The sequence below is a fragment of the Delphinapterus leucas genome, chromosome 18 (assembly GCF_059928025.1).
Source record: "Delphinapterus leucas isolate spDelLeu-1000000601 "Yukka" chromosome 18, BTC_Dleu_Yukka2, whole genome shotgun sequence".
NCBI classification, from domain to species: Eukaryota; Metazoa; Chordata; class Mammalia; order Artiodactyla; family Monodontidae; genus Delphinapterus; species Delphinapterus leucas.
The window spans coordinates 56,239,911-56,261,639 of NC_143146.1; the positions used below are offsets into that span (position 1 = coordinate 56,239,911).

General features: G+C 42.3%; 1 protein-coding gene across 4 annotated transcripts in view; it reads right to left on the reverse strand.

Annotated features, from left to right (window-relative positions):
- The window catches only part of ENOX1 (ecto-NOX disulfide-thiol exchanger 1), a 630,834-nt gene that overhangs the window by 368,760 nt on the left and 240,345 nt on the right, over window positions 1-21,729 (reverse strand). The window lies entirely within an intron of this gene.

Consider the following 21,729-nt stretch of genomic DNA (forward strand, 5'->3'; position numbering starts at 1 on the left):
TTCCGTGCCAGGAGGGACAAAGGTGGCTGAGATGAGAAGCACAGTGGCTTTGATCTGGTCCTAAACACAATCTGGTGTCACACAGCTTGCAGAGCGTCACTAAGTGCTAGAAATAGCACCCTCCTCCCACCTCACCTGTCACTGGCGAGGATCATATCCTAAGATGCTTTACAGTTAAACCTGTCAGGTTCCAACAGCTTAAAGAGCTGGGCTGAAAGCAAAAGATTCATTTTGTGGATATACACAGAAAAAACAGGAACGGTAAGAAACAAGATATAGGGAAACTGTTGGTTAGGAGGTCATACCTGATGGGGCCTAGAAGACTTACTAGAACTGATATCCTTCCACCATCACCCATATCCCCTGCCTTGTGAAATTCCAGCAAATCTAGGCCCCGTGTCCCGCTGCAAGAAATCACAACAAGGAGAAGAGCTGAAGGGGTCCTGTCTGTGAGAGCCATCCTCCTGGGCAACGCTACTTGGAAGGCTGCGTCTGTGTCACGTTCTGAGGGCTGGGAAACCAACGTGGTGCTGGGTTGTCAACAAGGCAGCATCTGCTGATTTGGGTACCTCCGGGGAGAACAGGAAATGACTTTGCTAGGCTTCGAGTTGGCAGCTGCCCTTTCCACTTTCCACAGGCACCTTGCTAACTGCTGTCACTTTTTCAGCAGAAAGGCCATCGGCCGTTGCATCAATGCCAGGGCTTGACCGGCTGGGAGAATTCTGCCCCATCTCCAGTGTGAACTGTCCCTCTGAGTGTCCTTGCTCAAGCAGCAGTGAACTGGAGAACAATTAGTCTGTTGTTCACTTCCTTGAGGCCGAGCACGGCTGGATGGGTGAGCCGGCAGGACCAGGGTTCCAGCACCACACTGAGGGAGCCAGAATATTTCCAGGATGGGTCTGGGTTTGTGTCGGCAGCAGGGAAAGTCCAGCGTTTCTATCACTGATCGCAGTGAGTTAGTCACTGATTTGCCTTAGTTACTCTGACAAGCTTTCATTTATTTATTTTTGCCTCTGTGACAAGGACACACTTCCGCCTTTCAACATTAAATAGGTCGGACAATTCATTATTTTTCATTCCTTTTTTTTTTTTTCTCCACTCTTCCGGCTGAAGGGCAAAATGGATCATTCTGGTGAATTATAGGTGGGAAATCACAAAGATTAAAGAGAAGTCGATTTTTATAAGAAAACTGTTGGATTTTCTTTTTTTAATGTTTTCATGTAGCAGAACTTCCTTTTACCAGCTGGTCAATACAGTCTTGGGGACTGAGAGATCTTTCTGATTAAAGAGCATTTCTCTTCTGCCACTTCATCATCTACTTCTATCCTCTAACCACACTTTGTCCCCTTAAAGAGGACAAAAGCAACATGAGGAAACTTCTCTTGTTTCCAGCCTCCCAGCCCTTGCCCTCTTCTCTCAACTATTTGGCTTCCATTACGTAAAAGGTGCCACAAACAGCGCATACGTGTGTTACTAAGGACACTTCTGCAGTTCACTGCACCACTCGCTCAGCTAAATCTGGTAGACTCACGCACATCTGGCCCACTGGCAAGTCTCAGTGGAATTCAGCTGTGCTGGTCTAGGGGAGCAGGGGGACGGCACTTAAGAGTAAGACCCACCATCTGGCCTGCTGATTCCTTAAATGTGCAAGGGTCCCAGGCCACAAAAATACCTCCTCCAAACCGATGCACCCTTACTTGATGTTTTTATTTTTATTTTTTCTCATTTTCAGTGCTCGATTCTCTCCTTTAATAAAAACCAGTTTTGTCCTTTGGCTGTTTATAAACCACACCGGAATGCAGTATTCTGTGCACAAGCTTACTTTCTGCACAGCATGGGCGAAAACACAGATTCGGGGAGATTTTAAATCTGTGGACCCCAAACCCACTGCAGATTCTGCAGATTTAGATCTCACTGTCTCTCAGTCAGTTCAAAACAGCTTCTGAAAAGGAATACTTACTTAAATATGCTTCCTCTATGGTTCTTGAGGTATAATAAAGTATCACAAATCATACATATCCAGAATCGTGAACAAGAGAATAAGAATCATAACTGCAGAGAATACGTGGAATTTCCTCCTTCAAGTCAGTAGCCAAAGGTAATACAGCAGGAAGGGAACCGTCCAGAACAGTGGCGGGAGTGAGAGATTAGCAAAATGTATGGCTCTTAGAATGTATAACAAAGAAAATCTTAATTTCTAACAGGAATCACAACAGGCCAGGAGCATGGACCACAAGAAAAAATATCTAGGTCTTTGCTGTAAGTAACTTTCTAAAAATGCTGAAATATATTCTCCTTTAACAAAGTCCTTTAAATATACTCTAACTGGGGCTTTTCTTCAAAACTAGTATATGATTAAAGTAAGAATTTCAACTAGTTCAAAAGACTAACCAAGAAATAAAGGCTTCCCAACGACCAGAGTCCCGCTTTCTGGAGATAATAACCAAAACAGTTTCATGTACAGCCCATGCATACAAAAGCATATATATCTGCAGATTTGCACATGTGCATATTTGCTGGTACATGCTTAAACTATATGGAAACATTTGCTAGTTTCTTCAGATATGCTCAACTGTATATGAAATCCCTGCAGCATTGGTCCGTATCATTGTCATAGATTGACTTGCTATTTTTAACAGCTTCTTTGTAACTTACTGAACAGGTCACTATAAACACCTGTATTCCTATTCATATACTTTCAGGTTACTTCCAAGTTTTAACTGTTACAAAAGAAAATGCAATATGCTTTCCTGCAGTTAGAGCTGCATATTTTGTACAGATAGACCAAAACTCTTGCAAAAAACACCTTGCCAATCTACACTCCTTCTAACAGTGTGAAAACTTTTCACCATCACTAGGTAACACCACCTGTTTAAACTGTTTTCAATTGACGAGTGAAAAATACCATCTTATTTTAACTTTTTTTTCCTTTCATCATTAATGAGGCCATGTTTCTTGGCTACTGTATTTTTCTTTGAACTAACCATTCACATTCTTTACTTATTTTCTTTTACTGGGCTGTTACCGTTTATTGATGCAAACACAGGAGCCCCTTGTTTAGCAAGGAAATTAGCCCATCATCTGTCGTATGTATTACAAATACTTCTCCTAATTTTTCATTTGTCTGGCTTTAGTTTTGTTCTGGAGTAGGAGGCAGTCTTCTGGAAAATTAGATGCGTTAAACAATACATCAGCGGCTGTACTGTATGCATGGTGCGAACTGTGACCTGCTTTATTCAGGTGTGAAGCTTATCTCAGGTAGCAAGGTCACCAGGACTAGGACTAATTGATAGAAACTCCCTCAATTGTCACAGAGTCACAGAGGTCCCTACAAAGGGGTCACCTTCACCTGGCAGCCTCTTGCCTTATCCTCAGACGGGAACCTGACCCAAAAGTGCCCGCTCCTTTTATCTAGAGGTCACTCAAAAGGCTAAGTAAACATTTATTTGTTCCCCCTCCTTCCTTACCAACAATTTTGGGAAGAGTCGGGGGCGAAAAGAAAAGAATTCATTTGATAAAATAAATCCAGCAACTTCCTAGGATTCCTTTTCCATCCTCCCAGTGATTCACCCAGATCTTATATTCCAGGGTTTTGCATCCTCTCCCTCATCATCACCACTGACATGGGTTATTGAGGGTGTGCTCCCTGTAGGGCGTTGACCGGACTTGCCACTGGAATGCACAGAATGACAGGGCAGGAGTCCAGCCAACAACGAGCTCGCCTGTACTTGTGCAAGTGGGGAGCTGGCGACAAGGTGCAAATCCTGACCCCCGAATTGTTCACTGTGTTACCGATAGCCAGTTAACCTCCGGGGCTCAGAATCCTTATCTGTAAGATACCGATAAGTACAGTGTGTCAGAATAATAAGAGCAGCTACGTCACAGGACTCCTATACAGGTAAAGGAGTTATGACGCCTGGCACGTGGCAAGTCTTAAATAAACATGGTCTGTTAATAACAATGAGACCAGCGAGCAATATAAGCAGAGTATGATAAAATCCAACAAGCCTTACTTAAGTACTATGTGACCACAGAAAGGGGAGCCCCAAAGGATCAGTCAAGTAATGCAGCAAGGAACAAGCAGGACTTGAGAAGGAGCCCTAAGATAACCAAAGACAAGTGTGTGCGTTCCGAAGGCAGGGAAGAGCCTTAAAAAATCCACCACCTCAGGGACCACGAGTAAGCCAGTGTGAGCGCAACAAAAGGGGCACTGAGATAGAAGAAGGAGACAACTTTAAAAACGTAGACTGCCGAGCAGTTAACCTCTCAGACAGCTCAACTCTGTTTGTTTAAATAAGAAAATGTTGCCTTACTCTTTGCTCTCAAGGAATAAACTGGATCAACGGTTATCTCAGAAGGAGAGCTAATCCCTAACAGAAGAAAGGAAAGTTGCGTTCCCGAAGTTTATCTCTAGGACAAATGTTTGAAAAAAGAAATGCCTGTCCCACAGAAACCCTGCCATAAAGGACGGAGAACTTTCCAGGCTGGTCCCTGCAGCCCCTGGCGATAAAAGCTGCTAAGGCAGAGTTGGAAGACTACCATCCGGCTCATTCATTCATTCGTGCGTTCATTTATTCGTGCATTCGTTCATTCGACATTTGAGGACCGCCTACCACCAGTGCGCGGCTCTCCTAGGAGAGGGGTGAAGGTCATGATCAGAGAGACATGAGGTGTCCACACTCACGGGGCTTGTAGTTCAGTGTCGGGGAGGGAGGAGTGACGGGCACAGAGCATAAGAATAAACCAATGGATGAAGGAGGCTCAGTGGGACAGTGAAAAGCACCGTGGAGACGGTAAAAGCAAGAGCTGTCATGGGGCGGAAGGGCACTCTGAGGAAGTGACATCAGATGACATCTGAATGAGGAGACAGAAGAGCAGCAGCAGGAAGTTCCGGGCAGAGAGAATGATCAGAGCAAAGCTGCGGCGGCTGGGAAAGGCTTGGTGTGTTCCCAGCACAAAACGGCCAACGAGGCTGGAGCTGAGTGAAGGGGAAAGTGCCAGGGACGATGCTTCCTCAACAAAAAGTGACCTCGAGTTCCAGCTTTGGACATCAAGCCCACATGTCCCCCTTTCCTCTGCCGTGGTTTTCGCTCGCAGCGCCTGCCAGGGGTTTAGCAGCTCCTCAGCTGCTCACACAGAATGCGTGAGGTCGGGACCTCAGAAATGCCCACAGCCAACGGGTCTCACTCAGGGATCCAGGAGGGGGCCTGATGGGAGGAAAGGGAAAGGGTTGGGTGAGTGAAGGGTAACTAGGTGCTCACAGGTCCGGTACCCATGAAGACACAATCTGGGGAGGCGGGGGGGTGGGGGGGAGGGGGGATTTCAACTCATCTTCAGCAGAATTTTAGCCTGACTTAGTTAACGGAAAGCTAGATGCCTCTTTTCCCTTATTTGCCTGCGAGTTTCCAAATTAGCACTTGGGACAAAATCAACTGGCAATAGCAGAAATTCCAAGGGTGCCCTACGTACAAAGCAAGACCAGGGGAATGAAGACAACTGCTGATGTATCCCTAAGATTTAGGTTAAAAACAAAATAACCCCCAAAACGCCATCCTAGTAAATGTCCCTTAGGATGACTCTGAAAAGCCAAACAAAGCCACTGATGGATGGAAATGAATCTCACCTAGTATGATAACTTTTAAAGAAAATTTTCTACTTTATTTGTTGGCCTCTTTTTTAAAACTTAACGTTTATAATCACCATGCATGATATAGTATCAAAATAATTTGTGACTGATGATAATTAAGAATAGGAAAATTGAGAAATGCCTGCTTTTCTAAGCTGAGTTTCAACTAAATGTGTTTACTTACCAAAATCATGCCTTCTCATACAAATGTGGAATGTAAGTAAGTTGCTCTGGAGAGGTTAAGGTTTACATTTTTTTCCCCCCTTTGTCATTTATTAGCATGGATTAATAGGCCAGTTTATACTTGACACTAGATTTCTTTATTCTTAAAATAATAAGACCAAATTTCTCTATGAGGTCATACTGATTTCTTAGAAAGGATGCTTATTCCACAGTCACAAGGAGTCAAACTCAATGAACTTCTCCACAAAGTTTAGGCGTTTTGAACGTTTTGGGTATGGTCATTTTAGGGCAAACCATCAATGCATGGGTCGGAGAATTTTATACTTATTATACCACATGAATTCTATTCTACTAGTATTTCTAAAGAAGATGAACACCCCAGGTGAATAAATGTATTTTATTTCTGGGTTCGGAATATACAAATTGTTCTTTTCAGTGGCAATAGCATATCTATCAAGTCCTTCTATGTGCAGGTGTACAGAAGAAACTTTGGTTATATGGGGAGTAAACTATTATTTCTGAAAGACAAAGAGCTTAAACTAGAAGCTAAGAACTCTAGGAACTTAGTGTTGTTTGGACTGGTATCACTTGATAGGAGAATAATTAAAAGACGTTTCCACTCTCAGGAGAAAAGGTACACAACTTTGAATATTTAATAATGTAGTAAACTATACTTATATTCTAAATAAGGTGAGTTTAAACATTCAGGTGTGTGAAAATGTTTTACGAAATACTGTAAAGTGCAAAGACATGCCATTATTACTGGAGTTGTTTTATTGTGCCAATTATCACTAAAGTCCTGTCCATAATTAGTTTTTCAGTGACCGGGCGCAGATCATTTAGAGTAAGAATGAGCAGAAGATCTGATCTCCTAGAATTAGAAACGGCTAATGGAAAAAGTGATTTCATCTGGGAAATGAACGTGTTTATTCATAATCTGAGCAAAGTACCTCCATGTCAATTCCTGATTGGTTTTGCCAAGCACTTTTTGAAACTCACCAGAAAAGGTGAAGCAAGAAAGATACAACTAAAACCTGACAGTGTAATTAGTGGCCTGGAAACTTGGAATAAAAACCATGTAATAACCAGATCTTTAATAGGAAGTCAATATCAGGGCACATTCCTTACACTTAACTCTGAAGAGTTAGCAAAGTAGCACATTTTAATAGAAAATCAGCATCAAAGGCTTTTTCGCCATGTCACTATTAATTTATAATGTTTTAACCTCTATTATTGCTTCAAAAATCATGCGCTCTGCAGTCCAATGAGTTCTATCCCTTTCATCTAATCATTCTACAATAGTTTTAAATGTCTAATATGCTTTAAAATGGACAAAATTATACCCAATAAATAAACTGCTTGCCAAGAGGTACTTTGTTTAAAAAAAAAAAAAGGTTAAAATTGCCTGAAATGATAAATATAATTCCTAAAGTTAATTTTACCCCTGTCTAGATATGGCCCAATAAATAATTAATCTACATATATTTATAAAAAGTAGAATGAGAATCAAAATATCCCGAATTTAGAGGAGAGAAACTGAGGTTCAGAGAGATAAGTACCTTGTTAGAGAAAGGATTAGTACTTAATCTACACGTCTACTGTGCTTCCTTCCTACAGTCAGACCGCAAGGAAGAGAAACAGGATTTATAAAGTAGATTCATAAATTGTGATAACATGAGTCAGGGTATGGCTATGGAACCTCAAACATCTTTGATTTTAAAAGCTAGAAACCCAGAGCTTGATTTTTATTGAATTACCTACATGCCTTTCCTTGTTGTCTTGTTTACAATAAATTTACAATAAATATTTACAGGATATTTCAATTTGTGAATTCTAGCCAGTCTGCTTTCTAATGAGAACATAGTCTATTTGGGTTTTAAAGCTTTCTGACATTTGAAAATGTTTACTTTGGGTCTCTCAAAACCACAGAAAATGCTTCCCTACTATAAAAATCCTGATCAGTTGTACCTTCAAAACAAAATATGAAAAATCCCTAGGTGATGGATTTTTCTCTGTGATAGAGTAACACTCCTCTTTTTCATTCTTTGACAATCGGCACTATTATTTATACACTTGAGTTAAATTGGATAGAATATACTTACAGCCACAATATTTTGATCAAAGGTGTCAGATAAATGCTTTGCCTCAAAAGGATAATCCACAAACCATTTTCCCCATTCCCTGATTTGCATGAAACCTTCTGTAACAGCTGGAACTTCACTCACTGTCCATGGAGAATGAGGTATGTTACGAATACCCAAAATCTGAATTAAAATTTCAGCCTTTGACAAGGAAGAGCTATCCTTAACAAACATGTCAGGGTGCCTTTGGAAGGGAGGCTGAGAATCCTCTGGCCATTTCTGTCCCTAAGAAAGAGAAAAACCACACTTTCACCAAAACCAATGTCAGTGCGATAAACTCCTCCCGGACCGGTGTTGTCAGACCAGCCCACTCCAGCTGAGGTTCTGAGGGTCAGGTCAGACCACGAGCTGACAGAAGAGAGGGCAGCACAAATAAGAAAGAACCAAGCTCTGAAAACAATGCCTCCAGACACGGTCATTAGTTCTAGCCTTGGCCACTCTACCTGGAGCAGGCCCGAAAATTCCAGAGTTGGGTTTTTCTGGGTCTGCCAAAATTCAACCTCCCACATGAATTTGTTGACTTGGATCCATTATTAGTATAATCATTACTTTCATCACCACGATCATTAAGTTTATAAAACTCATTTTATTGATGAAATTAGACAGAGGAAGGCAAACAGACTCCATTGCTAAAGCCAATTTTGGACTACTCGTAGTGGCAGCCCAGGGGACTGCATTGAGAAGCGTTCCGAGGCTGGGGACGGTAGGAAAGTGCAACCTACTGATTTCACGCTGTTCACTGTGGGTGCAGGCCTGTCAAACCTCCAGGGCTTATAGCACATGTAAGGCAATCAGTAAGTATTTATTAAAATAATCAATAATAATACTTCAATAGTTGCTTCAGAGGTCTTCCTGCCTCCATCCTCAGCCTTTTCCAAACCACATTGCTTTAAAATGACCTTTTCTATAATTGTGTTGGATCACGTCTGCCCTTCTCATCCCTGGTTCTTTATTCTTATTGGGCTCACTTATGAAGCATGGCATACAACTTATAAAAACCAGCCACAGCAGACAGATAAATAGACTGGATGGATGGGTGGATGGATGGCAGGTAGGTAGGTAGGTAGGTAGGTAGGTAGGTAGGTAAGTAGGGATGCTCACTGGCTGGCTGGTTGGATGAATCAATGAGTAGACAGAAAGAAGGAAAGATAGAAAGAAGGAAAGATAGAAAGACCCCAGATGTTCACCCAGGACATCTTCATTAATCAATTGACCAATTATTAATTAGAGAATAATTTTTCTGTTCTCCTAATCCCCTTTGCTTTGGCTCACAGGCCTTCTTGAAAGCTTTGATTTCCTTGTAACCCACAGGCTTGGGTAAAAGCCACTCCCAGTGAGACTCTCAGCAGAGGAAGAGTCCCCTGGTATTCCCACGTGGAGAAGCATATTGAGACAATGCCTCTTTATTAAAGTCTCTTACTTGGAGTAGAAAGGGCAAGCTCCTTAGCGGTACAGACCCTGTCTTCCTCCATTTGGCCTCTGCTGCTCTCGCTCAGCTTCATCTACCACCAATCCTCATCCCCCAAGGAAAACTTCTCATCAGTTTAAATTAACATCTGCAATTGTGTTTTTTTGTTTTTTTTGGGTTTTTTTTTGCGGTACGCGGGCCTCTCACTGTTGTGGCCTCTCCCGTTGCGGAGCACAGGCTCCGGACGCGCAGGCTCAGAGGCCATGACTCACGGGCCCAGCCGCTACACGGCACGTGGGATCCTCCCGGACCGGGGCACGAACCCGTGTCCCCTGCATCGGCAGGCGGACTCTCAACCACTGCGCCACCAGGGAAGCCCAACATCTGCAATTGTTGAGAGCAGGAACCTTGTCTTAATTTGTCTCTGTTTTCTTAGTACCCAGCACAGTTTGGACACACTGAATAAAAATGAGATACCTTCAGAGCTTGTCAGGTTAGGAGGCAAAGGGAATAGTGATGATGTTAACCAAGACAGGGGATGAGAAATCAAAGCGGACTGTTTTGTGAGATGTAGTTTGTTTCATGTGGAGATGCTCAAATTTCAAAGTTCCAGTAAGATGTGCCCCAAAAGAAACCAGAAAGTTGGGAAATCTGGTCCTAGAGCTTGGGAAAGCGGTTAGGGCTGAAGGGGGTAGTCATTTGGGAATTATCTGTATGTAGGTAGCAGTGGAAGCCATGGATAGATAAAGAGGACCTAATAAAAGACAAGAAAAGGAGATAAGAAAAGAACCGTGTAGAAAGGCTTTGGGGAAGAATAACATATCAAAGACTTAAGAGGCCAAAGGCATTAAAAAGTTAAAATAAGAAGGAGTATCAATCATGTTAGTGTCTCATAATGGTCAACGGGGATGAAAAATGTACTTTAAAGGTTTTTTTGATGTGGACCATTTTTAAAGTCTTTATTGAATCTGTTACAATATTGCTTCTGTTTTATGTTTTGGTTTTTTGGCCACGAGGCATGTGGGATCATAGCTCCCTGACCAGGGATCGAACCCGCAACCCCCCTGCATTGGAAGGCAAAGTCTTAACCACTGGACCACCAGGGGTGTACCAAGTGGGATGAAAATTAAACAGAGATGATGGGTTTTACAAGTTGGGGAGATGGGGTGCAGAGAAAAGTGAGACATCACTGAGAGCAAATTCACTGCGGGAAAGGACCAGGGAAAAACAGACTGTGATTGGTTACAATGAATGAGTATCTTCCATTCAGACTCATTACTGAGACTATGTGTGTGGATGAAAGATGGCTTGAGCAGGAAGTCTTCAGTGGCCACCTGGGTGGGAGTGGAGGAAGCAGTGATGAGAAGCATGGTGAGAAGGTATTAGCAAACGCGCAACAGCCAAGAAGGATCCTACTGTTCCCGCTGCAACCTTACTTTATATTTTGGGCCAGATGTCCTTAGGAAAATGGTTCCACGATTCCTACTGGCGATGAATGTTTATCCCCACCTCCTCACCCCCATTCCTCGTGTTTCCACAGAGGTTAAGGGAACATCAACTTCACAAGAAGATACAGTCTCTGCCTTCCCATTTCCTTCTCCTTGAAAAGGAGTAATTTATCTGATTTTTATGTTTGGGCAAAGTTACTGAGCTTGTCCAGCTCATCATCTTCCTTCTTTAAGATCACAGGAGGCACGGGACCTCCTATTCACCTTGCCTTCAACAGCCTGCCACAGCTGGGCAAGACTGCGACTGTCTAGCTCCACCTGTAACTGAAGGGTCAGTTTATATCAAAGGGGCCGTATTAAGAAGCCCATGTGGTCACAGATGTAAGCCATAGTCTCCAATTCAGTCATATTGATAAATAAACCTTATGGTATGTGCTCCATTTGTCCGACTCCTGTGTTTGCTTCTCAACTGGATGGGAATTCAAGGCAACAATCCGTGCTTAATCTTTACCACCTTAAAACTACCTTTCAAGGAGTTTGTTAAAGAAGAGACACAGAAATATAAGTCCTCTAATTCCTCGTTTGAGATTTGAAGGGGTGGAAGTAGATAATACCTAAAGTCCCTCCCATCAGTTTCTAAACATTTGTTTGTTACTGTGTACAAGTTCATAAGAGATAAGCAGGAAGAACCAGGAGTCAGAGACATCTCAGGATCTAAAGGAAGTGAGAATTTCAAGTATTGTAGAAGCAGGCAGTCAACCATGTAGTATACCAGAAAAATCTCCTAGAATGAAGACACATTAAGAGATCAGAAGGTACCTTATCAAGAGCATTCTCCAAGAGAGGAAGGGATCAAAAGAATAAACACTGCTGTATATAAACAGAAATGTATTTACACACCTATAGACACAGAGAAAAAGACATAGACAAACAAAAGAAACAAAACAAAGAATCAACCTGGAAAAAAATCCCTCCCAATTCCACCGGCTAGACTTTTCTAGGCTCATATAAGCCTCTTCCTCCAGCAGATTACAAAACTTTGTGCTTTTGCATCTAAATTTTCCCAGAGGAAAAAAGAAACAGCCACAAAATGCTTAAAAGGAAATGCTAAGGACTGTTTTGCTCGAAGAAAAAAACAGAGAGTTTTAACTGAGGTGAAGACAGTAGAATATTATTTTGCTCTCTTGTCCCTTGGAAGCTCTGAGACCTTTTCAGAGCTTAGGTGGGGAGGGTGCCCAGGCTCTGAGCACAGTGGGGACAATGATGGTTCGGGCTGGGGGTGTCATGGCACTTGTGCCTTAAGGACTAATGGGTTTCGTCTGATTCATCAGTGAGCACCTCTGGGAACAGAGGGAAGAAAGCAATTTTTTTTTTTTGCTGCTGCTGTAAACAGAAATCTCACTCAGCCCTGCCCTGAATTCTTGCACAGGAAATCTCTGCTCACCTGCCTTTTGAGACACAGGTCTCCAGTGGGTGCCCTGCAGAGGTAGAAGCGAATGTGTTCCACGCAGCGAAATCAGTTGCTATGTGTTCCACTGTGGCGACCAGAATTCCCAGGGGCAAAGCTGATCCATGCCGGTTTTCGGCTATAATCCCCCTGGAATCTATCCCTGCTGTTTGAGGGATAATTATCTGGTTATCCCCGAGGCCAGTTCTTACAGTTTCCACATAAAAATCACCTCTTGCATGAGACGTGAAATTTAAAATCATCCCTTCATAGATATCACTGAGTCACTCCATTACCTCTGGGACAGATATGCTTTCTTTGATTCTCTTTGAAATTTTGGAGGTACGGGGGACAGAGAAGGATCTCACTGACACTAAAAATAATATAAGGCATTCCAAAAAGAAACAATAACTTGTGTGATATTAACTGTTCCAGAAAGAAACAATAACTCGTGTGATATTAACTGCTCCAAAGGCTCCCTGCTTGGTCAAGGAAATCAAATAAAGCATGGAAAACTAACAGCAGGCTTGCATGCTAATGACGGCTGGTGACAAGGACTCACTGAATGTCACTGCTTCCTGTCCTCACGCTGCTCGTTTTTCTTGTCTCAGTGACTTCTCCCTTCACAAGACTGATGCACCCCATGAGTTAGCATCCTTCTGGGTGTCTGCAACCACGAAGGCACTCAGAAATGTCTGCATTCGAGCCCTAAGCACTCTTACGCTTGCCCTTCCCCCAATGCCACTGCTTAATACTGAGAGTTATTTGTTTGCACTGTGGAGATGGTGTTGTAGGAGTCCTCTGGAGCTAGTCTGATTTTTACCCCTAGATGCTGCCAAGGCCTGCTATCACGCGTGTATTCTTATTTCAGAGAGGACGAGACATTTTCTCAATTAGCATGAGTAAAACGCAATGGCTGTCACTGCAAGAATGAAGAAATGCGCGTGTTCTCGTGCTCTCCTGCTACAATGACCTATTTCACACCAGCATCTGTTCAGTGCTGAGGAGCTATTCCAGATGTGAGCTAGCACAGCCCAGCAAGTATGTTACCCAGACGTCCACAGAGGGCTACCACGGTCCGTATGTAACATGACCGAGACTCATTTTTTCCCCCATTATTATTCTAATCAAAAAAACCTTCCTTAGAGAGTCAGGCCCATGCTAGTCAATATATTGTTTGCCTCGGGTGCCTGAGGTAACCTGAAGACAATTAAAAGAACAGCATCCCCCAGAATCAGTCTTGCCACAGAGATTAATTCAATTGCTTGGTCTTAAACCGCTGCTGGTGATAGTTTGAGGAGTTCTGTGACTGGTGGGAAAAGTTGAGACCAACTTCCGCTTCCTGCTTGAAAGCCTTCCCTCAGGCAAAATGCACCATGTGATACTAGCTTTTCAATTTAAAAATGAGAGATATCCGGAAACCACTGTTCCCTCCAAACAGGAGAGAAAAGCACTGTTCAGATGCTGAAATGCGTACCACAGTCACCGAAAACATACGCCAATTCTGTGCAAAATGCTTTGAAGCCCTTGACCTAATGAGGTCAGTGACAGGGATACGGATGACTAGAACAGAGAACGAAACTGAGAAAGAATTTTGTGCCATATTTCTCCTGTCATTTAACCAATTTTCTCCCTCAAAATTACAACATGGATGGCAAATCTTCAAGGCTAGTGCTGCATAGAGCAGCCTAAGTGCTATTTAAAATGTAATATAATATGTGTGTCCATCTGACAGGAGACAACAAGGGCCCACGGGAAGGGCTTTGCAGGTAGGTAGGGGTCTTAGAAGGTCATGAAGATGCCAATCAGGAAACGGGATCACAGAACAGCTACTCCCAGCCAATGAGAAAAGTGCAGTGTGGTCAACGGATTCTGCAAAGGAAAGAGTCCTTTCAGCCTCTCGGCGGCACGTACCCACTCCATTCCCTTGACCTCCAACTTATAATCCACTAATTTCTACTAAAATTAACGTTGTGGGTTAAAATCAGAGCTTGGAAGACGTTAATGGAAACGGTTGGATGTGTGCGCCATATATACTGCTCTCCAAGTTTCCCGTCTTTGTAATTCACTATCAGACATGCGAGGTCATGCAGAATGCTGGCACTTCCACTGCTGATCAAAATAGACTTTCATTTTCCACTTTAATCCCAGCAGGGCATCTGTGCTGTCTCAACACCTGTCATGCTCGAATTCTCAGTCAAGAGGAACCACAGGTTTCCGACAAACATACTTTATCATCGTAGGGGACTCCCTGCTCCAGAATCGCTACATGGATATTTACACTGATTCGCTGCAGAGATACGGGGTGTGGAAGATCCAGGACACTCAAGATTCCTCCGCAGTGACTGACATCCAGGATGAGAGACTCCGAACTGCACCGCACCTGCACCTGCTTGATGCTCTAGGAACTGTGCATCAGACTGAAATGGGGCAGAGAGGGAAATGGACTAATTAAAGCAGGATGTTCTTTTTCCTTCCCTCAGGGAAGTTTCTGCAAAGTGGGGTCTGAAAACAGAGACAAGACTAAGAAGATACATAGCGTCATGGGACACAGAAGACAAACAGGACCAGGAAGACTCAAGCTCTTTTTAACCACCTGAGAGGTAGACAAACTGGGCAAGAGACAGCAGCAAAAGGGAAGACAGTATTCCTGGAGGGAGGGCACAGGAGAGACCCAGATGCTTGGTGGGAGTTTATTGCTTTACAAGGTTTGGGCTAAAGTTCACCTGAATTTAAAATTTGTTATAAGCACCTATAACTAAAGAATATTTTCCATTCTGAAAGGAAAGGTGCAAGCATCAAGTACGGAGAGAATCACCTGGCCCTTTAATATTTTCCTTTACTGAAAACACATCAGTATAAAGACCTCCTGAAAGGAGGCAGAGGACTGAGGACGGCCTTCTCATTTGGTGTGTTAATGAGAGCTATGAGGAAGTTGGACTCCATCTGACACTTTCAATCTCTGAGGTCTCCTTGGACAAAGAAGCAAGCACTACCTGCCTACCAGGTGAGAGTTGAGAGGAAAGTCTGCCAAGCTTAGGTTGTTTTCGTAAAACAAACTAGGTCAATCTCAGGAAACTCCACCACTGCCGCTTTCATTGCCCTCCATGCCCTGCCTCTGATGAGTGGAAAATATATCAGCTACTCTCTGGACAGAGGCAAGTGACATAGAAGATTTCAGTAGGCAGCCTTCAGGCCATATCTTCCAGGCATCTAAAATCAGTTTTATTAAACTGTTCCTAAGAAGTGCCTCTGCCTTCCTGCTGACCCATCAATCCTTAAACTCTTCTCCAGAGGTTCGTGTTACAAGATGCCTTTATACTGTGGTTATTAACAAGTGACCATTTATCCCAGTGGCTCAGAACAGCAAGACTAGGACTGTCACCAGAAGAATAAGACGCAGATTCCTCAGTCATTTAGCAAAGTGCCGGCTGAAGCTCTCTTCACCCAATAAAACGCCTGCCTGGCCATTTGGAATTTTACACCAGGTTCTCCTTTCTAAGATCAACCAACACAGGGGGCATGACCTTCTACTAGTTACAAGGGATGAGGATGTACACCTTGACTGTATCTAAGGGCTAATTAATGCCTGGGAAGCACATCCTAGAAATACATTGTAACACGTAAGTTCCCAAAGGCTAAAAGGAAAAGATATGAAATAATTTATATTCTGTTGAAATGTATTGACCTTGTAGTCTAACGAGAAACTTGTGAGAGTGGATAATGGAACAAAAAATGTTTTCTTCAATTAAAAAGACAACTGAGGGAGAAATGTTGAGAATGAAGAAAACGGGATCTTAAAAGCAGTCAGAGTTAACTGCCTGTCTTAGAAATGCACATCTAGTCCCATCATTTCCCTACTTAGACTGGCCCCAAATCCTTAACTGGCCCCAAATCCCCAAATCTTGCCATAGGACAACAGAAGCTATCTGAGGGTTTTAAACTGGGAGAGAAGGAGAGTATCTCATCTCTCCTTCTGCCTTTTAAGACCCAACCCACCTGTTATTCAGGTTTCTTCTTTATCCAGGAAATCTTCCCACACCACTGGGGTTAGGTTCCCTATAGTGTGATCTCACAGGACTCTGTGCTTTTTCTTAATACATATCACACTTGTACTTATTTTTCCATGTCTCTCTATCCCCCCTAGATCCGGGCTGTCCAATATGGTAGGCACTAGTCACACGTGGCTATTGAGACTTGAAACATGGCTGGTTCAAACTGAGATGCGCTTTCATGTAAAACATGTATCGATCAGATTTGGAAGGCTTTATGTGAATTCATCCAGAAGGAATGTAGCCCAGCTGACATCTTGATTTTTAGCACAGTGAGAACTACATTAGTCTTCTGACCTTCAGTTCTATAAGAGAATAAACATGGGTTGTTTTAAGCCACTCAGTTTGTGGTCATTGTTACAGCAGTAACAAAAAACTAATACATGTGACTGCTAGAAGGTTTATATATGTGGATCACATAATATATCTGTTGGATAGCATTGGGTTCAATTACAAGCTTCAGGAGGGCAAGGACTGTCTGTGTCATTCACAGCTCCCTACCCTGCCCCCAGCACACTGCCTGGTTCACGCTGGTTAGTCCAAAATAGCAGGAATGAATGAGGCAATTGAAATAGAGACAGTTCCTCTCCTTTCAGAAATTTGTAATCCATTCATTATTCTGATAAACACTGATTAAGCACTCACTCTGAGCCAGGTGTTGCTCAAGGCCCTGGAGGATACAAAAATAAACAAGAAGTGGTTGCCAGAGGCTGAGGGGGTAGAGGGACAGAGAGAACTGCTTGACCGGTATGGGATTTCCGTTTGGGGATGAAGAAACTGTTTTGGAACTAGATAGCAATGGTGGTTGCGTAACCCTGTGAATGTACGAAATGCCACTGAATTGTTCACTTTAAAACGTTTTTTTGTGGGACTTCCCCGGAGGTCCAGTGGTTAAGACTTTGCCTTCCAATGCAGAGGGTTCGATCCCTGGTTGGGGAGCTAAGATTCCACATGCCTCAGGGCCAAAAACAAACCAAACAAACCATAAAACAGAAACAGTATTGTAACGAATTCAATAAAAAGACTTTGAAAAATGTCCCTCATCAAAAAAAAAATCTTTAAAACAATGGTTTTTTGTTATGTGAATTTCATTTCAATAAAAAATAACAAAACAAGAAGATGGCACGGTCCCTGGTCCCTGGTCCCTGACTTCAAGGATCTCAGTGTAGCTCAGAGTTGTATGTACATGCCGTAAAGCACTACAGGCTTTATACCAGATAGCCGTATCCAGGACACAGCTGCTTAGGAAGGAGCGATGGCCAGGTGGAGGATGGGCCTGGGTACAAACATGGGTGCCAGGAAAAGCTTGAAAAGATAATGGCAGCTGTTTTATATAAATCTTCTAAGATGAGTAGGATTTTTTCTTTTTAACCATGCAAACTGTGGAAGGAGTATTCCAGGCAGAAAGCTCAAACATTTATAGCAACCCTAAGTGACTTTTCAAACTCCTGGCATTCTCTATCAATCTCTGTCTGTTTCCATGTCTCTATCCTAATTCATAGTCCTTACAGAGGAAAGCCTTAATCCTTAAAGCCACAGCTACTGTAATTACCCACAATCACAGAACCCTTGGAGTAAAGAGCTATTTAAAATGGGAAACTACAGAGAAGGGGAAATAGGAACCAGAGAACTGATTGAGCCTATGGACAATCCAATAAAATGTTCATGTAATGTATAGTTAGAGAGAAAGGAGGAAAAAACAAAACAAAACTAGCTTTGTTCAGAGTTTATCTGACATCCATAGGACAGCCATTTGAAGCCATCTGGCTTCTGATACAAGCAAGATGTACAGACCTAAACACAACTTGGGAAGAACACCAAGAGATCATCAAAATCACAGGACAGACATCAAGGCAGACGAGACCATTTGGCTTCTCTTCTGGTTAGGAAAGACTTAAATACAACCTGGAAATATCAACAAAAGTTATCTCAACTAAGAGCTGACTCGAACTCAACTGTATTCTAAATAAAGGAGAAGAGGTAAGTTGGGAAGATATATATATATATTTTTTTAAATTATTTTATTTTTGGCTGTGTTGGGTCTTTGTTGCTGCGCGCAGGCTTCCTCTAGCTGCGGCGAGCCGGGGCTACTCTTTGTTAAGGTGCGCAGCCTTCTCATTGCTGTGGCTTCTCTTGTTGCGGAGCATGCGCTCTAGGCGTGCGGGCTTCAGTAGCCTTGACTCGTGGGCTCTAGAGCGCAGGCTCAGTAGTTGTGGTGCACGGGCTTAGTTGCTTTGCAGCACGTGGGATCTTCCTGGATCAGGGCTCACACTGTGTCCCCTGCCTTGGCAGGCGGATTCTCAACCACTGCGAGAGCAGGGAAGCCCGGGAAAAAATATACCTTGATCAAGGAGGATTTTATTTTGTTTCCAAAAATTTTGACACATATGAAAACTTTTATTTCTAATTCTTAATAATAATGAATGAAAAATCAAATATTCGCTCTCAATTCAAACGTTACTTCCTCGGAAAGGCCTTCCTATCAAAAGCAGAATCACTCAACAGTTATAATACAGTCACCTTGCTTTATTTCCCTCATATCATTTATCTGATACTTTCCTGTTCACTATCTGTTTGCTTCTGCCTTCCTCCTTCTAGAATGTCAGCTTGATTTGAGTCCAGCTGGTATGTCTCGTTCACTGCTTATCCGCAGCATCTGTAAGAGTGCCAAGTCACAGAAGGTACCTTTGCTGAATGAATGAACGAATGAATGAACAAGGAACTCAAATATCATTACCTGACTTAATTCCACATCCCATCTCTTCCCTCCATGATTTATAAAGCTTTATAACTGGAAGACTTATTAAGTTTACATCTATTCTATAGGTCATCCTCGATTTATTGAGTATTGTAGCATTAATTAAGAGCATGGGACCAGAAATCCTATTGCCTAGATAGGAATTCTAGTTCCTTATGTTTTTTTCTTCTAGTGCGTGACCCTGGGTAAGCTACTTAACCTTTCTATGGCTTGGGTTTCCTCATCGGTAAAATCAAGGTATGTCACAGAGTTGCCTGGCAACTAAAAGTATCTAGAATGATGCCTGGAACCTCCTAAGCACTCAGAGAGAAAAGAATAGTGGCTTAACAAAATGTAGAATTTTTAATCCTTAGATGGTTTTAGGAGTGAGTTTTCTGTACCCAGAGGTGTTCAAACAGAGATTTAATTATCCACTTGATGGAGATACTGGAGAGAGGATTTATACAGCAGAAAACCATTTCCATGAGATAACTTTTAACATCCCCCTTCCTATTCCCAACCTTAAGATCCCATGGTCATGACTAACACAGTAAACTGAAGCTAAGAAGGATATAGCACAGTTCCCCAGTGCAAAAACAAAGAGCATTTTAGGCTCCAGTACTCAGCAGGTACATTTGCCCTATTTTCACAAGAGAGCTGATGTCTTTCCTGTACATGGGGAACTTCCCGTTGACTTCTGACCATTGGTGTCTATGTTCCTGACCTCCTCACGAGACTACAAGGAATGAGGGGTAGATGAACATGGGGACCGGGGCTCAGATGTCTTGGAGACACACAAAAAGTTAAGACTTGCTTAGAAGGCTCATGATAAAGCAAACTAAAAGGAGCCTGAAGGGAAGAAACTGCAGACGTTGAGATCTGCAAATGTGTGTTAGCTTCAGCTAACCACTCATTCTTAATCGGAAAGGAAGAATTTAAATATATTCACATTTAAAGAAGGCCACGTCTTACCGCAGAGGGACGTGTAGGAAACTGGGAACAAGCCGACCTGTCCCAGAGAGACCCTCGATAGAGTAGGGAAAAGTAGACTCAAGGAGTTCTTTGAGGTGGCCACCAAGACAACCACCAGAGAGGGCAGGGCTCGGCGGTAAGGGCTATGTGTGCAGGGGGTCCGCCCAGGCGTAAGCAGCTGGTAGCGGGTCTTTTTAAAGGAAGGCGAGACCTGAAAAATCTAAATCTAGGTTCAGAGTGAAAGAATGAGTCAGTGGGCTTCTTCTAAATCTGTGGTACCAAGACATAACCTGGGACACTCATGTCCTCTAGAAACACAAAATCCGACATCACCTGCAACACCAGGAAAGACCGTGAAACGGCATTCTGCATTCATTTTTACATTAAGTGGATTTTTATCATATTATATTCACTACAAATTAGCAGTCTGCACGTGCTGAGTCAGCTGACCTTCAGCCTCCTTAGTTTTTGTAAACTGTAATGGACCCTTTTAGTACCAACAAGTAATGTTATGAGCATTCACAGACATATTATAACTTAATTCTCACCAGTGGTAGATGTGGAGCAGCTTCTCTACCAGGTATTTTCAAGTGCTGACCAGAATAGCTGCACTAAGAGCAGTTCCGTAGGCTCAGGTGAATACCTAAAAATACACACTTATTCTCCTTTCTAGCAGTGAAAGTCATTTTCAACCCCCCTAAAAAAGACTTTGATGTCAATGTGTGTTAGCTTCAGCTAAGCTGTTTCAAATCCTATCCACACATTCAGGGGGATTCTTTCAAATTCTGATGAGCTAACCAAAAGTTACTTTGAAATTGTTATATTCCTTCCACACTGTTTGCATACAATTTTTAGTAAGCTCATCTTGAGTTCTAAGAACTTCAGAGTTTATTTTTATAGATAAGGTTCCGCCCTCTTTCAATGGAATCCTGATGTTTTTTGTGTTATATATACAGAAATTTGCTTGAGTCTTTAGGAATTTATTTTAGAACTAAAGAGTTTAGTTTAAAATTTCATGTATGTATGTTATTTAGTATGCCACATTTACATTCAAGAACTTGTCAATTTTACACAGCTTGCCCGTTGGGAGATTAATTGCAGCAGATGGTAATGAAAGTCAGGATTCTGTTGAAATATATAGAGACTTATTTTAAGGCTACTGGAAGAGTTAGTCTATTTGGTAGACCTTTCTTGCAGTTTCTTGCACCCTAACGAGAGCAAAATATTGGAATGGAAAGGGTCTGACTCAAGCAATTTTAGCAATCTCTGATTCCTACTGGCTTCTTCTGCCATCACTATTTAATTAATTTCATCAGAACCTCAGAAAGGAAAACAATTGTTTCATACATAATTTAAAATAATTTTTTTAAAAAAATCTTAAATTTTCTCATAACACATAGAACTATCATATAAATGAGAGGAAAGAAAGATTTAACAACATATTTTCCAACCACGAGTGGTTCTAAGTTACAAACGATACTGTCTCTACAAACCTAGGGGATATTTTCGGTTGTCAAAATAAATTGGAGGACTCTACCAGCCTAAACTGTATAGAAGCCGGAGAAGGTAAACATCCTGCAACACACAGGGCAGACATTCACAATGAAGAATTGTCCCTACCCAAAATGTCAACAGGGGACACGAGGATAAAATATAGAAACAGATAGGAACAGAAAATTATTTATCTCTTTCTACTTGTGATACATCAAGTGTAC